The sequence below is a fragment of the Belonocnema kinseyi genome, chromosome 8 (assembly GCF_010883055.1).
Source record: "Belonocnema kinseyi isolate 2016_QV_RU_SX_M_011 chromosome 8, B_treatae_v1, whole genome shotgun sequence".
NCBI lineage: Eukaryota > Metazoa > Arthropoda > Insecta > Hymenoptera > Cynipidae > Belonocnema > Belonocnema kinseyi.
Window position 1 is genome coordinate 138931938 of NC_046664.1, and position 16583 is coordinate 138948520.

At 31.1% G+C, this 16583-nt stretch overlaps 2 protein-coding genes and 2 long non-coding RNA genes across 10 annotated transcripts in view; 1 reads left to right on the forward strand and 3 right to left on the reverse strand.

Annotated features, from left to right (window-relative positions):
* The window catches only part of LOC117177710, a 285747-nt gene that overhangs the window by 220998 nt on the left and 48166 nt on the right, over positions 1-16583 (reverse strand). The gene's annotated exons all lie outside the window — the stretch shown is intronic.
* Positions 1-16583, reverse strand: part of LOC117177707 — a 236937-nt gene that overhangs the window by 188883 nt on the left and 31471 nt on the right. The window lies entirely within an intron of this gene.
* On the reverse strand, positions 3831-5982 carry LOC117177711. Its single transcript, XR_004467746.1, has 2 exons — positions 5508-5982; positions 3831-5387 (listed from the first exon to the last, which is right to left on the reverse strand). It is a non-coding gene; the product is annotated as an uncharacterized LOC117177711 (long non-coding RNA).
* The window catches only part of LOC117177709, a 171184-nt gene continuing 160185 nt past the window's right edge, over positions 5585-16583 (forward strand). For 2 of the 4 annotated variants that reach the window (XR_004467742.1, XR_004467741.1), the window contains exon 1: positions 5585-5728. The gene's annotated coding sequence lies outside the window, so the exon portion shown is untranslated. Of the gene's footprint in view, positions 5729-7108; positions 7721-16583 lie in introns of those variants that run through there. The other 2 variants (XR_004467744.1, XR_004467743.1) reach the window with 1 other exon arrangement.

Sequence of the window (16583 nt, forward strand, 5' to 3'; positions counted from 1 at the left end):
TAACATAATTATAATATTATCATTATTAATATACGTATATATTTATATATATAATAGTATTAATATTTATATAATTTATATTTTATACATGAAACAACATAAACTCAAAATATACGCATATCAAGAGGCGCGCGATCTATTCAAATCATGAGAATCGTCAGCATCGAAATCTGGAAATATTAAAATCCCAATCTTCTAAATTTATTTCAAAGCAGTTAGCTGTCAGCAGATAGATATATAAATAGAATCGACGAAGTGCTCCGACCGGCAATCGTGCATCTTCGAGTTTTCAAATTCAGAAGAGGAGAAATGGGTTGCGCGCGCAACTCAGTCATTTACAGCGTCTCCTACTATATTCACACGGACATAGGCCTGTCATAGTATTGGACCGCATCTCGTTTCAGATCTGGGATCACTGTGTTAGTAAGTGTTTAATAGCAGTGAAAGCCTGCTCCTGTTTGTCAGACCATTCCCACTTTACTTCCTTTTTTAATAACTTTTGTAATGGCTCCACATTTTCTCCAAATTTCTGGATAAATTTCCTATACCATGAAGCCATTTCTATAAGTCTTTGAAGTTGTTTAATTGTTTTTGGCCTTGGAAAATTTAAAACTGGTTCAATTTTTCCTTCATCAGCTTTTAATCCTTTTTCATTTACTTTGAAACCCAAATATTTTATTTCAGAACATCCAAATTTGCGTTTGTCTAAACCTATTGTTAAACCTGCATTTTTAATTTTATCTAAAACTATTTCCAATTTCCCAATTTTTTGAGACTATAATTATATCATCGAGATAACAGAATACATGCGGCTTTAATTCTCGTGTTATTATTATGTCCATAAGACGCTGGAATGTAGCAGGAGCATTTATTAATCCAAATGGCATCCTCTTAAACTCATACATTCCTTTGCCCGGAACAGTAAAAGCTGTTGTCGGTTTAGATTCCTCATCCAACGATATCTGATGATATGCTGAACGAAGATCTATTTTTGACATATATCTTGCTGATCTCAGTGTGTCTAATATTTCAGACATTATCGGAATTGGGTATAAATCTTTTTTAGTGATTGTATTTACTTTTCTAAAATCTAAACAAAATCTATATTTTCCATTCGGTTTCTTTATGATTACAATCGGAATTGACCAATCGCTATTTGAAGGTTCTACTATTTTTTCTTCTAATAGTCTATCTACTTCCTCGTACATAAACTCTCTTATTTTCGGTGATACGTAATAGTATCTTTTCTTAATGGGGTCGTGACCTTACACATCTATTTTATGGCTAGTCAAATGGGTCGGTTTTAATTCTGTTCCCTGATCTATTACTTTTCTTCTAATCAGATTTTCTAATTGCACTTGTTGTGCTTCATTAAACTCTACTATGCCTTCAGAAATTTCCTCGCAAAATTCTAAATTTGTCTTCTTTTCTATTTTCACGCGCGTAATATTATTATTTCTTACCGAATTATTTCTATAATTGTACCAATTAGTTTTTCTAACGAATAATTTTTCTATTATCGAGTCATTTTTTCTTCCCTTTTATCTAACACGATCTTTAATTTAGAATCATTTTTCTCTTTATCGCATTCCAATGTCCCTTTAAATTCTGTATCTAAATTCCTATCTTTATTTTTCGCCTGTAAACTTGTGTTTATTTTTTTTCTATCCTTATTTGTTTTCGTTTCTCTCTATATATTTTGATTAGCCCGCTTATCTAATCTCTGCACGCCCACTCTGGCACCTGCCAGTGTTCGTCGCTCGCCATGTGGGGTCTAGGGGGGCACCATGCTCCCGTACACTCTGTGCCGGCTGGGTTGCTGGCGGGGTTGAGTCTAGTGCATCACCTGTAATGGGGGTCTGGGGTGGAGTGTATGGCAAAACGGGAGAAGAGACTTCGCACGGCAGCAAATCTGTCTCTTTTTCTCGCATGTCACTTCGCAGGCTAACCTTCGTACCGAATTTCAATTTACTGTTCTCACTTTCTCTATCCTTATTCTCTTTCGCATTCCCTTTCGTTTCTTTCGTCATTGGCTCCTGCATTTTAATTAATTTTGATTTAATCGCATATTTATTATTTGGCAATTCTAGTAACCACCAAGTATGAGTGAGTTGCACCGGTGTCAACTAACACTTCATATTTATGATTTAAAAAATCAACTATAAGGTGAAATCTCGTTTCGTCTCTCATTTTTGTCTCTGTCAAGTATTTCTGGCGGTCTCTGGTTTTGTCAGCCATTCTCCGCCTTTAATAGCGACCGTATTCGTTTCCCTGATCTAAACTATACCAACAATCTCGCCGAAAATGGCCTATTTTCCCACAATTGTATCATTTTAAGGGTTCTCGTGATCTTTGATTAAAATTTTGGTTTCCTAAGTTTGGATCCATAAAATCCTGTAGACTTGAATCTATTTTACCATTCCTATTATCCCTACTATTTTCATCTTTTGAATTTTTTGAATTTTTATTCTGATTTTTATTATTCTTTTTGTCTTCTAACTTGCTATTATTTTCTTCCGCGTTATATCAAAGCGGTGGTATTTGCAGAGAATTATTCGTTTTGTTGTGTCTGTGTGTTCCCTAACAGCTAATTTATTGCATACAGTAATGCTTGGCCAACTGTGTTTTGACTTTCAAAATTACTGTTATGCATTAAACTCTGATTTCCTGGGTATCTTTGATTATTTTTATAATTCGAATTATTATTTGAAAATCTTGGATTAAAAAATTTTGAATTTCCATTTGGGAATCTTGGTTTGTATTGTTGTATATTTTGTTGGTTACGGTACCACGACCTAAATTGTTTTTGTTGATTCTGATCATAATTTTCATTTTGATTTCTATTCTGATTCTCATTTTCAATATTATTTTGACTTTTATCATTTTCTTGATCATTTTTAGTTTTGTTATTTTTATTATCCTCTTTATCTAATATGCTTAATTGTTGACCTCTAATTTTAGATTTTGCCCATTCTGTTTCTCATTCTCGCCCTAATATTTCTAATTCTGAAAAACTCGAAAAAGGATCTCTTGAAATGTACACTTTATATTCAATTCTTAAATTTTCATAGGTCTTTCTTAATTGCCATTCTAGGCTCGGACGTGGCTTTAGTTTTTCAAGTAATTGTTTATTTTCTGTAACAAAAGAATGAATGTCTTGGTCTTTTTTCTGATTACAAAATTTTATTTCATTTTTAATTATTTCAGTATATCTCTCATTTAAGTAAGTTTCTTTAAAATCTTCAATAAATTGATCCAAACTTTGCCAATTATTTTTATTTACTTGAAACCAACCTAATGCTTCGTCTTCGAAAACAGCATCTAAATTTTCAAAAATGTCCTTTTCATTAATTTTATATCCTCTTTTAAATCTTATTAAATTATTTAGAAAATAAGTTGGAATATTTTCTGTATTATTTTTAATTTTAATGGGCCAATTTGACATTATTTGGAAAGGTGTCTGAATCATTCCGAATGGAAAGAGAGTTGCTGGAATTTCATTCATATTATTTTCATTATCTAATCGCAAATGCGATTTTCTTATCCTTGATTGCCTGTGTATCGGTCTCGGTAATGAGTATTCGTCCCCTTGACAGATACCCCTATTTATTGTCATTTTATTCCGTGCACCTACTAACGAGTGCCTTTCCTTATTAAAATCTAATTCTGTCCCTTCGAAATGAACCGTATTTTGCACATTTCTTGACTTATTACTTTGACTAACTAAATTCTGGCTTGAATTTAAAATTCTATCCATTTTATCATTTAAATTTTGAATCTCGTCTGATAGTTTTTTGATTTTAATTCTATCGCTTTTCTTTTTTTTTTAATTTATTAATTCTTGTGCCTCATTTCATTTCTATTCGCAATTTTTCGCTACCTATTCTTTCTGTTTCTGCTCTTTTTCTGTATATTCTTTCTTTCTCTTTTCTCAGAGTTTCTCCGCGTTCTAACCAACTTGATTCTATTCGTTCTTTTTCTCTTTCTAAATTTTCTAGTTCTTTTCTTTTACTTTCTATTTCTCTTTCTATCCTATTCGTTTTAAGATCGCTATTTTCTAGATTCGTGACATTTTCGTCTTCCATTCTCCAACTTCCTAACATATTTTCAATTTTGGTAGATAGTAAATCAACTATATTTATGTGTATAGGTCGGTTACGTCTGTGTGCGTTTGGTGTACTTTCTGTATGCGTTTGTGTCATCGTTTACGGAATTTCTATTTAATTCTTGTCTTTCGTTATTTTTTTCGACTGATGGAGTCTCTATATTTTCATGAGCGAACTAAAAAATTTTTCACAATAATTCGGAACAATTTTTTACAAAGTACAACTTATCTGTGTGTGATTTTTACTATTCAAAATATAGAATACAATGAATGGCAGCCTAATAAAACATATACATATAATTCGGCCATTCCAAAGTAACGGATAAGACATTTGCACGCATAAAAACTGGAAAAATCCTTATTTAAAATAACTGTATCTTGTTTAAGCTACGCTATCTATACAAAGATGCATGAACTTGTTAGTTTTCAGATTCCAAAATTCTATTGAATTGGATAATTTTTATGTTATAAAACGAAAACGAGGGTAACGGATGGGACTCGTATGGGACTCACTTCCGGACTTACTTTTCCTTTCAATCAGAACTTTGCGAATTGAGAATGGTTATAACACCAATTTTTTTTGTAATGGATTTGTCTGTTGAAGTTTTCTTTTTATATATGTCCAGTTCGAAAATATGTGAATTAGAATTTTGGATAAAATTCTTCTTTTGGGTAACGGATGGGACACAGCAAGGTAACGGATGGGACATGTACGATCAGGAAGTACGATCAGAATTGAAAGGAGTAGGATTTAAATAAGTTATCAAAGTTTTAAATCAATGGAAAACTAAATTTTATTGCCAAAAACTCAGGGTTAAAAGTTTATTCTACGTACATTCTTAACAACATCTATATCTATAAAATTAATACTAGTATCACACTACTTTTTTATTTAATCTTCAAAAACACTTTCGGAGTATACATCGCTGTATTTTAAACGTATATGTGTTGTTAGGTGCTTAAAATATAATTCAGGTGGTCCGCAAGGGAAAATTGTGAGTTCATGCAGCGTAGACTTCGAAGTTTGCCCAACAACAATACGATAATTGTCAAATTTTTTGAAATGATGGAATGCGCTTAAGCCTAAGACAGTCTTGCATTCTTCGAGTGTCACTTACACTTTTAAAACATTATTCCTCCTCGCATCAAGAAATTTTTAATTCTCTAAGGTATCTTCAGTCGTTACATAAAAAACGGTCGTTTTTCAACATTTTTTCGCAAAAAGATAATAATCTTTGGCGGATTTGGCCATCTGCTCTTTTTTAGGAACTGATGCCATTATCTGTAAAAAAGCCCACAAATTATGTTTTAAGTTGCAGTGAAATAGTCTAGTCAGAAAATGATATGATAACATGTTGACATTAATGTAAATCACAGTATGATAAATGTGTTTATAACTTACCAAGATATGGATGAAGTAAGGTCAGATCAACGAACAATAATAATTTCACAACTTCACTGAGTTCAAAAAGAAACTAGATAGTTTGTATCAGCTCACTAACAGAGTTATGGCATTCGTAAACTTAAGATGTGCTCTTAAATAGGCTTCAATCCCTTTGCAAATAGATTAAATTATTAGGAATAGTGTATTTAATTTAATACGTACGATGTTCCTTGAATCCTGTAAGTAGACTCTGACCGAATTATAATAGTTAAGAATATCCCTGTCATTCAAGTTCTTAAACATTTATAAACCACTTTAAATACAAAAGGTTTGAAGTAATTTCAAAATTCTTTCGCTTCTTTTCTGCAGAATTCACCATGCAATTTTAGAATCTCTTAAGCGCCGTCATTAGGGTGTTGATCAGACGAAAGGCTTTGAAATGCCAAATGTCCCATCTGTTACCACCCTCCTATGTCCCATCCGTTACCACTTTTTTCATATTCTCCAAGTATTATAAACATTTTTAAATTAACTATGATGCGTATTATCTCAAACTAACTTTAGATCTCAAATTTTTCATCTTTTAGTACATACTAAAGAAAATAAACTTTTCTATTATTTTGGTAACGGATGGCACCACTCATACCGAATCTTAGAAGTTCATAAAAAAAGAAATGCAAACCAAACAATTTTTCTGCATTCTATATGAATAAGCAGACAAATAATTGTATATTTCATTGAATTTTTTACATTAATAATCCAGTACTTTTACTAGTTAAGACAAGTCCACAAAAATTCCATAAAAACCATAGGTACTTTGGGTCACTTGATGCCCTGAACAAACATTGTTGAAAACTAACCTAAAAAAAAAATATTTTGACCAAATTTTTTCTGTTCCGCATGTAATGGAATATATAGTAAATATCTGAATTGTTAAATATTGCTATTTTTAACATTTTTATTTTAAAAGTTTGGGTTATCTTATTTTGGAATGGCCGAATTGCAAAATTATTTTTATTTTGCAAAAAAAAGTAATAATTATTGGCAATATTTTTCAGTCTGCCTTTGTTATTTTGCAGTAATTATGTATCGAATAAACAAACTACTAACTGGCAGACGATTTGTAATTTTACAAGTGTCAATCTTTTAAGGTAAAAAAGTTTTTTTTCAATATTGACGGGTAGCCGTTTGAAACAAATAAATTAATTGTTGTCTGTTTGTTTTTTTTTATGCTTACCATGATTTTAAACCAATTATATATAAGCAGACAATTACAATTACTATACTATTGTCAATATTCAATAGTACAATTATATAGCGAACGGAGTTATTAATAGCAGGGTAAAACGTTCGATCGTTAATAATTGTTATATGCTACGTAATTTTAATGCACTGCAGATGTCTTTGTAAATTTTGTGATCATAAGCTGTTGATGATGCTAGATTTAAACTATAAAAATGCGTTGATTGAACGCTTTTAGCAGCGGTTACTCCTATGAAAAAAAAATCATTATATTTGCCCCACTTGCTTACGCGTCAATTTGCAATGGAGGGGAAAAACCTACTATTATTAAACAACGTGATATAACATTACTACAAGTGAATAACAGACGAGATGGCAAGTAAGCTTCTTAAGATATTGTAAAAATGACATTAGTAACAATGTCATTCAAGTGTGTCTGTTCTAAAAGACATTGAAAATTAAAATTACTTCACTATGGTCCTATTTTAAAAGACAGCAAGCTGATAGAGCGCCGCCATTCTGCGTGTGTCGGTAGTTTATATTGTTGACATTTTATTGAAAGATGTTTATTTTATGGTTATCCGAATGGACAAGGGAACGTCTGCGCGCGCATGTTTCGTTGGCGCTACTGTTGCACAGTATTTCGGAGTACAGAACTACTCTATTACTTCCTATGCTGTATGGTCAAACATTTTCCCTCCAGTTTCATGAGTACAGCCAGAGATACAGTGCCTGCCCAGCGAAATAGAGGCGGAAGAAATACAACCGGTTTGTTTTGTGTGCGGGGAAGGCGGAAATAATAAATTAATTAAGGACAACACGCTTGCCAAGTGCAAAACATCTTCGCTTATCAGACAAAACGCTAAATTGCAGTATTCCGACGTGAAAGTTCCTGCAGAAGTTGATACAGCGATTGGCTATCATATAAGGCCATGCTACAGCAATTTTAACTCAATCAAGAATAAATACATAAATATTTAATCGGAGGAGTGAGTTAATACAATTTTTTTATTGATATATTGTTTAACTACGTAGTTATATTTTTTTCTTTGTGCTAGCATAAATAATTCTCTTTTTCTATCTTTCCCTGTTCTCTTTCTCGTACTTTCTTTCTATCTCTGTTTCTCTCTCTCCTTTTCCCTCTCTTTCTGCCTGTCTTGCTCTCTCTCTCCCCCTCTCTCGCCTTTTCACTGTCTTTTTCCCATTCTCTTCCTCTCTCTTGCTTTCCTTTCTCTCCCCCCCCCCCTTGTTCTCTTATTGCGTCTGTAACTACATTTAGGGTTTGAAAAAGGGTAAAACGTGTTTTTCGTATATTGGTTATTTCTAAAAAAAATAATAGACTTAGCGATTTCGTTCTTCCATAAAAATGTCAAGCACAATCGCTAAAAGTATTTCGCAACAAGTATTGTCCCTTCTCGCAAAACTTTTCATGTAATTTCCGCTTAAACTAATTTTTTGTATTGTTATAACTTTCTAAAATAAAGGATTGAGAAGACGCAAAATGCATTATTTTCTATTTAGTATTTCTCTTTTTTTTTACTTTTATTTCTTTAAAAATATTAGCCCAATTCATACGGTTTTCTCAAAATAAAAAAATCAAAGGTATTTTGGTATGATGTAAAATATAATGAAAAATTCAAAAAAAAATTACGAGCTGTCAATTATAAAAAAGCACTTTTCGATGGAAATTATTTTATAGGTACATCGTATTTTTATACGGGCATGACAATTTCTACGACAGTTTAATTGTTTATACAAATCATAATTAATAATCATTTGGCGTTCAATTGTATATTTTTTATCGGACATGGAAACCGCGACGGGTCACCACAATAGTAAATAAGAAAAAATTGGACTATATTTATGTTTCTTGTAAATAAACAGTATACATGTTTCTTGAGCACTATCTTACGCACACTATTTATCATTGTAACGTTACTTTTATTAACAATAATCTTGACATCTTTTGAACAATATTTATAAATATAATAAAATATTTATTATAATGTATCTGTGTACTATATTTCATTGCATACATTCCTGTTATACAATGAAATGTTTGAAAACAAGAAAATTTAAAATAAATGTACTTAGTTATTGCACGAAAAATTATAACCTTGTCAAATTACTGAATCAATTTCACGAAAGTATGTTTATTCAAAAATGTAATTACGCAATATTGCTTAAGGCAACATGATGTTAGTGGTACAAATGAGGAGGACACAAATGCTCCAAAATTACATGATAAATTGTGCATCTTTTGTAAAAAATGTTATAAAAGAGTAGATAATCGATATTTACCTTTATCGCGAACAGAAAAGTATAGCACATTCGATACGATCATGAGTTATGATACCCAATGGAATGATGTAGAATTACTAAATAAAATTCACAGTTGTATTACTGATAATTCTGCAATATGTTACCATATATATTGTAAGACATCTTACAATATAAATTGTAAAACTAAAAACAAAACAAAAACGAAATGGCACACAACTCGGGACCATTATCGAATAGCTTTCATCAAACTCTATATATTTATTAATCAATTCGTAGTGCGGAACAAACAGTATTGTTATGTAAACTTTGCAATAGATTTATATAAAGATTTCCTTCTAGAGTCGTATAACGATTTGAACTTGAGCAAAGACATATTCTGTACAAAAAGAACTCCCGCTAAATTGGTAAAGCAATTTAGAAAGGAAATAAAAATAATATCGAAGCCAAATGTTCCAAAAGTGATTGTTCCCATTGCTTGTGATATTGTTATTAATATGGATGGTGTATCACAAGTAGATATTGTTTAGAGAGCCGCTATGATTTTAAGGAATGACATAAGCAGAATTGTTATCAATAAAATTGGCGATACAGTTACAGCAGATGATCTGATCAAAGGTGAATTTTCAATACTGCCAATATTATCCAGTTTTTATACAACATTGCTAGCTGGGTTCAATTATAGTCGCTGGAAAATGCGCGCACCAGTAGGCTTGCAAAATCATTCTCTTCTGATGCAATTTATGCGGTTACTAGTAGTTCTGTGAAGCCATCGAAACACATAGTCTTATCGAGTACAGTAAAGTCCCTGACTAACAGTAAAAAGTTTGTGAAAATTCTGCAAAAGTATGGCCATATTTGCAGCTACGACACAATTCAAATGCTCGAAACTGAAGGCACTTACACTATTCTAGAAAGTGAAAAACTATCAGCATCTGATATGGTACTGCGGAAAAGTCTACATACCTCGAATGGTTTCGATAATTTTGATCGCTTCATTGAAAGCTGCAAAGGAAAAACAACAATGAATGACACTGTGGGTATAGCAATGCAAGATGTTATAGCAGTTGAAGATTTTGTAACTGAAAATGCTGGTGAACCAGAAGAAATGGATAAATCCTCAGACTCTGTGTATACTGAAAACAGTTCAAGTAATCAGACAGGAATAAACAGTTCAGATGCAACCAATGCATTAAAAAGAAAAAGAAGTTTCAAAGGTATATTACTTGATATTCCGCAATATACGAAAAAACCTAGATTTACTGAATCTTTGCTACCGTATAATGTACATCAAAGGCTTATTGCTCCAAGCAATTTCTCAAAAGTAAGCAAAATTGATGTTCTATGGATGATGTCTCATTTTTTGAAAACACCAACACCTATGTGGATTGGTTTCAATTACAAAATTTTAGTAGCCAACAGTATTAAACAAAGAGTGCCATATTTAACCCCTATTAACAAATCGCCAACCGATAGATCCGTTGTTATTGAAACTATGAGACGTGCCCTGATCATTGCATTAGAATGTGATGAAACATATGCTCAACTGACATATAATTTAGGAATTGCTCAAATAGCAATGGTTCTCAAAAGTGCAGAAAAATCAGAATTTGAGAAGTTGTTTATTCATCTCAACGGTTTTCATATTATGATGGCGTTACTAAAAGCTATTGGTACTTTTATTGATGGGTGCGGGCTAACAACGATTTTAATTGAAGCAGAACTTCTTGGTCTGGGATCAGAAAATAGTTTTATACATGGAAAAATTTACAAAAAATGTAAAAAATTACATGTTTTAACAGCATTAAGCCTTGAAACGTTAAAGTTTCAATTTTTCTTATAGGAAAAAAACAATACACTAAATGCTGAGATATAAGATTATATAAGACTTTTGAAAAAAAGAAACTAGACGATATGAATTTGGACGATGCCCATGTGAGTGATATAATTGCTCAATTTACTGAATTTCACAAGGAAATATTGTTAGGTTATTATGGCAAAACTCCTCAATTCTATGCTCAATACATCACATTGGTGAAATATCTGTTAATTTTCGATCGGAGTATCAGTTAAAGTAATTTCGAGTTGTATAAATACATTATTGGGAAAATTACATACATCTTCTTTGCATTGAACCATAGGAATTATGCTCGTTTGTTAACGTTTTGCCTCGATACTTTATTAACTATAGACGACAGGCATCCGGGTCTTAAGGATCAATTGTTGTTTGGAGTAAAGCGCACAGACAAACCGTTTTCTAGGGTACCAATTGATCTTACTCTAAAACAAAATTTAAACGCAGAATCAGGTAGAAGGTTAACCGGAATTTACCATTTGAGTAACTCAATAGCTTCTCGGCAAAGGTGGAGTCTACACCATAGTCTCAGATCCACTTTGTTTTCCCACGTTCTCTTAGAATGCGGATTAACAAAGAAACAAGACGTAAGCAATGATCTCATACCAAATAGAATTACAAAAAGCAAACAAGATATAGAAAAATTTATCATCGCTGTGAACAATAGAATGAATCTATTTTCGTCCTGCAATCCTAGAGATATTCTGCTAAACATATCGGGGGAAGCAGCTTTAGTAGAGATCGCTTTTTTTCTTTTAAATATCGAGAAAATTGGAGAAGACAAACGAAAAGATTTTATTGACCATTGTTCCGAAGATGAAAGCAATTTTAGTAAATATACGATAAAAAATACAAAAATTTTGCAAACGTAGTGAAAAAAAGGAAAATAAAAATTGCTGGAAAGATACAAGAAATAACATTGCAGCGTGATCTGTTTGGTATATTACTAGCCATATCTTTGGAAACAGATGTTGATCTCGAGAAGATACCATGCTATATATTACTTTATTGAAATTAATTTAACCTTTTTGTTTAACAAATCATTTTTAATTAGAAAACATTCAGAATAAGAAATAGTTTAAATATATTAGAAGGAAAGTTCTAAACACACATAAGAAAAATATTCCTAAGATTTAATATTTCTATAGAAATTTAACTACGTTGTCATTTAGATGGAAACATAATGAAAAAAGATAAGTCAAAACTGACAAAATTATTGGAGTCTAAAATTGACAATTTGACACGTACAAGAAACCATCTATAAAGAACAATGAGCACATAATTAGACAAAGTGTGTCAAAAGAATATTTCATAACAGGTATTAACTTATAAAATAATATTCAAAGTATAGTCACATTGAAATAATATATATTTATAAAATATATTTTAATTCATAGGTGCCCATCAAAATCGTCCGGTAGATTTTAGCGCCAGATTGCGTAATACGCATTTCAAGGATGTATTTGTTTCATTTATAATCGAGCATTGGTGCACAGATGAGATGGCTCAACAGTTCGGTGAAAAGTGATGTTTATTTCGTTCAAGTCTTGTTATAAATATATTAATCAAGATGGAAACCCCTATAGAACGAATGTGACTGGCCTAAACTGCGAAGGTCATCTAGAAGCCGACACTTAGTTCGCTTTTGCTTTGAGCAAATTGTCGGGTAAAAAACGCGCTATTGTACGATGTGCTGATACAGATATTTTAGTTATTCTTCTAGCAAATATTGAGAAATTTGATGAGGAGATTAAAATATGGTTGTAATTTGGTGTTGGAAATAACTACAGATTTATAAATGTATCAGAAATCAACCGAATCCTCGGTGACCAGCTATGTTCGGTATTACCGGCGTTCCACGCATTCACCGGGTGTGGTTTCCTACTTTCTTTTTACAAAAAAGCAAAAAATAAACCTTTCTCAATTTTAATGGCCAATGAGAAATTTCAGAGAGCATTCACTGACTTACGTGATCCTAGTTTAATTACAGATACATCTGTAATTATTGAAGAATTTGTCTGCCAAATGTACGCAACGCAAAAATAAGCTATTTACCACAAAACAAGTAAATGAGTTTAGATATAAGCTGTTTGAACAAAATTATGGTTTTATCAACGACATGGAGACATTCAGATGCGTCCATTTTACCACCATGTTCCGGAGAATTAGAACAACAAATTTTAAGAACAGTTTATGTTTCTAATATGTGGAGCAATGCTTACAAAAATACTCCTTCTTCGTTGGACCCAGCTAATTATGGTTGGACATTGAACAATAGGGTGGTCCAAAAATGCATTAGAAAATTTTTTCGAATTTTTATGCAAAACGCCCGGAAATATGTTCGAATCCACAAAAAAATAAACACATTTTTTTTTTGTTTTTTGTTTTTTTTTTTTAAATATTTAGAAGTGGCGCAAGCCCCATGAAGTTTAACACGTATTTCCCATAAGAAAAAATACGTTTCTGTAAATTTTATTCAGAATTCTCAATATTAGGTGAATCGAATTCGAAATTCACCATTTCTCTTCACAATTAGTCACAGAATGCGAATAAAGGATTACTTCTCAAATATCATCCCCATAAGCCTGTTTTATATGGCCCAAAAAACCCCCATAAGTGAAAAAATGTGCTTTTCGAGTTTTTGGGGCTTATTATGATTTTTTTGCAGTTTTTTTAACGCATATTGTTTGAAATACATGAAATACTACTTTATTCTGAAAATTAGACGTTTATTTAAATTAAACAATTTATTATTGTTTTTAGCAACTTTCTCTTAGAAAAGGGATAGAAATTCAAAGTTTTTTCTGAATTTTTCAACTTATTTTCAACGTTTCAGTTAGAGCGAGGTAATAATCAATTAAAGTTAACAAAACTAATTGATTAAACAATTTGTTATTAATTATAACAATATTCTCTGAGAATAATTTTCAACTTTTTGTCCACTTTTCACTTAGAGAAAGTATTTATTTTATTTAATTTAGCAAAAATAATTGTTTAAACAAATTGTTAATGTTTATAGCTATCTTCTTCTAGATTAATACTACATAGTTGCGGTTTTTTCTTGAAATTTTTAACTTTTTATCACTTTTCAATTAGAGTTAAGTAATAATTAATTCATGTTAACAAAACAATTGTTTAAACAATTTATTATCATTGCTAATTATATTTCCTTTGCTTAATGATAGAAACTTGCGGTTTTTTCTGAAATTTTTAACTTTATGCCCACTTTTCACTTGAAGTAAGTTAATATTTAATTTCATTCAACAAAAAATATTGTTTAAACAAATTATTATCGTTTATGGCTATCTTCTCTTAGATTAGTGCTAAAAAGTTGCGGTTTCTTCTAAACTCTTAAGCTTTTTATCCACTTTTCCTTAGTGAGGTTATAATTAATTCGAGTTAACAAAGATTCTTATTTAATGAAATGTTTAACTTTGCTTTATCTTTTTAGCCGTGGACAAATAATAAATAAACATTAGAGAGAATGATATTTTAAATAGTATTGTATTATTTTAAATAAATTATTTTTGCTCTTTTCCCAATTTTCAAAAAAATTAATTAAAACAAAAAAGCTATTATACAAAAGAGATAAAAACAAAGAATGGAATAATTAAAAGTAGGTGGGAGGACTAGGTCTCTAAATGACTTCTAAAAGTTTTGTTTTTAATTACAACAAGAAGTTTATTGCAAAGCGTAAAAGAATAATTTGGAATTGCAAATATTTAAATATTAGCCCCCCCCCCTCCCACCTTTCCTGGAGAAAATACGTCTCGTCGATGATAATATACATATATAAAGATAACAAAGACTCAAACGTGCGCTTATCTCTGTTGATTCAGAGAAGCAGCAATTGTCCGAAAACTGGTTTCTGTGCCTTTTGCATGTTATACCTGGGTAATGTGTTTATACCTGAGTTCAGAAAACATTGCCTTCCTTTGTAAATAATTTTCACCATCTATCAAGATTTTGAGTTAGTTTTCCTTTCTGAGTTCGACTGCATACATCTGGCGTAGATAGCTATGGCTGAGCGGTTAGATATCGAAAGCAGATTGCGTGAAAAAATCTATATAATTGATTATATGGAGCGGGAAATTACCGGAAATAGATTATCACCGAATTTACAAGTGCTTCGGGGTTTCCTTTATAATCATCGTCATATGAAACTCAATGTACCAGATAGTGCTGTTTTAGTGTTGAACGAAGTGAAATTTTTTTGGACCAAAGCACGCTTACCTGTGCAAAATGGCCAGCGCTGTTTGAACAAAATAAAAGGTTTATTTGAGAAATGGCGGAGTTTCAAAAAGAGTTCAAATCGTTAGTCAGAAATACAACTAAGGAATGAGAACGATTTCAAACAGTTGCTAAGTGAATTGTTTGATATGCAATTGGCAGACGTTCTTTCTCGCAATGATGTTTTCGAAGAAGATAACCCATTTCTGATACTTCAAAGAGAGAAAGGACGTGAAACATAAATGGCTAAAGTTGATAAATCTTTACAAGAGAAAACCGGAAAATAGGAGAAGCGTATCGAAGAAGAGGAGAGCAGGCATAAACGAGTTAATGAAGAACAAAAACATGCAGGTATTTCGTGTAATCATAATTTGAAAATAAGTTTTATTCTAAAATTGAAAATATTCTAACAACTACCAATTAGTACAGCATAAACTTCTTTCAAAATTTTTGCAAGTTGTCATGGGATTCATGTTTCAAAACTGTACGGCTAAAATTAGACTACTATTTCAGCATTATCTTTTTGGATCATAAATTCTATAGGCCCTTGTAAAAATAAAAAAATAAAAAAAAAATAAAAATTGAACCTTCCTGATAGTTTCGACCTAAATATTAATAGGACTTTGTAGAGAAATTAAAAAACACGAATTTAAAGAAGACAAATTGTGAAATAAATTGCACAATAATGCTTAACAATTTTGCTTTCAAAAATCAGTTTTTAAACGAAACACACTCTCAAAAAATTCAATTTATGTAACAAAAGTGCACAAAATGACTTAAAATGAGAGAACCATGTTTCTATAAAACAATTAATAGGTTTAGTAGAGACAGATATATAACAAATAAAAAGAGGAGGAAAAAAGGAAAATCAATCGAACAAACTGAAAATTCATTTCCTTATTTTTTTCTCCGACTTTTTTATACTACTGGGGTCCAACATATTTCGAAATTATTTTAGATTTCCTCATCAGGAAATATTTATAGGAAACTTCTAGGTATTATTTCTCTTATGTGTAAAAATTAATCATAGTTGTAGATATTTCAATCATATGCCAATATTGCTTACAAATTTATATATAATTTTTTATTTACTCATTAAGTTACTATTTAAACATTTTTTTGGTATGTGACTTGTGTTTTTGTTCTTCGATATTTTGGAAAACTTTTTTATATCTTCTTGATTGTTTAAAACAAAATTCCTTAACAATTTACAAGTTACTCATTCTTATAAATATTTAACAAATTTATCATAAATCCGTAACAAATTTGAAAGAGAGCAGTCTCTTATATACTCGGTTGGAGAAAAAGCAAAATAGAAAATTTTCAATTTGGTATAAACACACTTTCTTAAAATTGTGCTTCGATATGCAGCTACTGGGAAATTCGGAAACGTACTTAAAGATAAGTAATTTATAGCAATTCATTATAATTTCACGATAAAAGAAAGAAAACAAAGGAAATTTAAACCTACAAACTAAAAATAACGC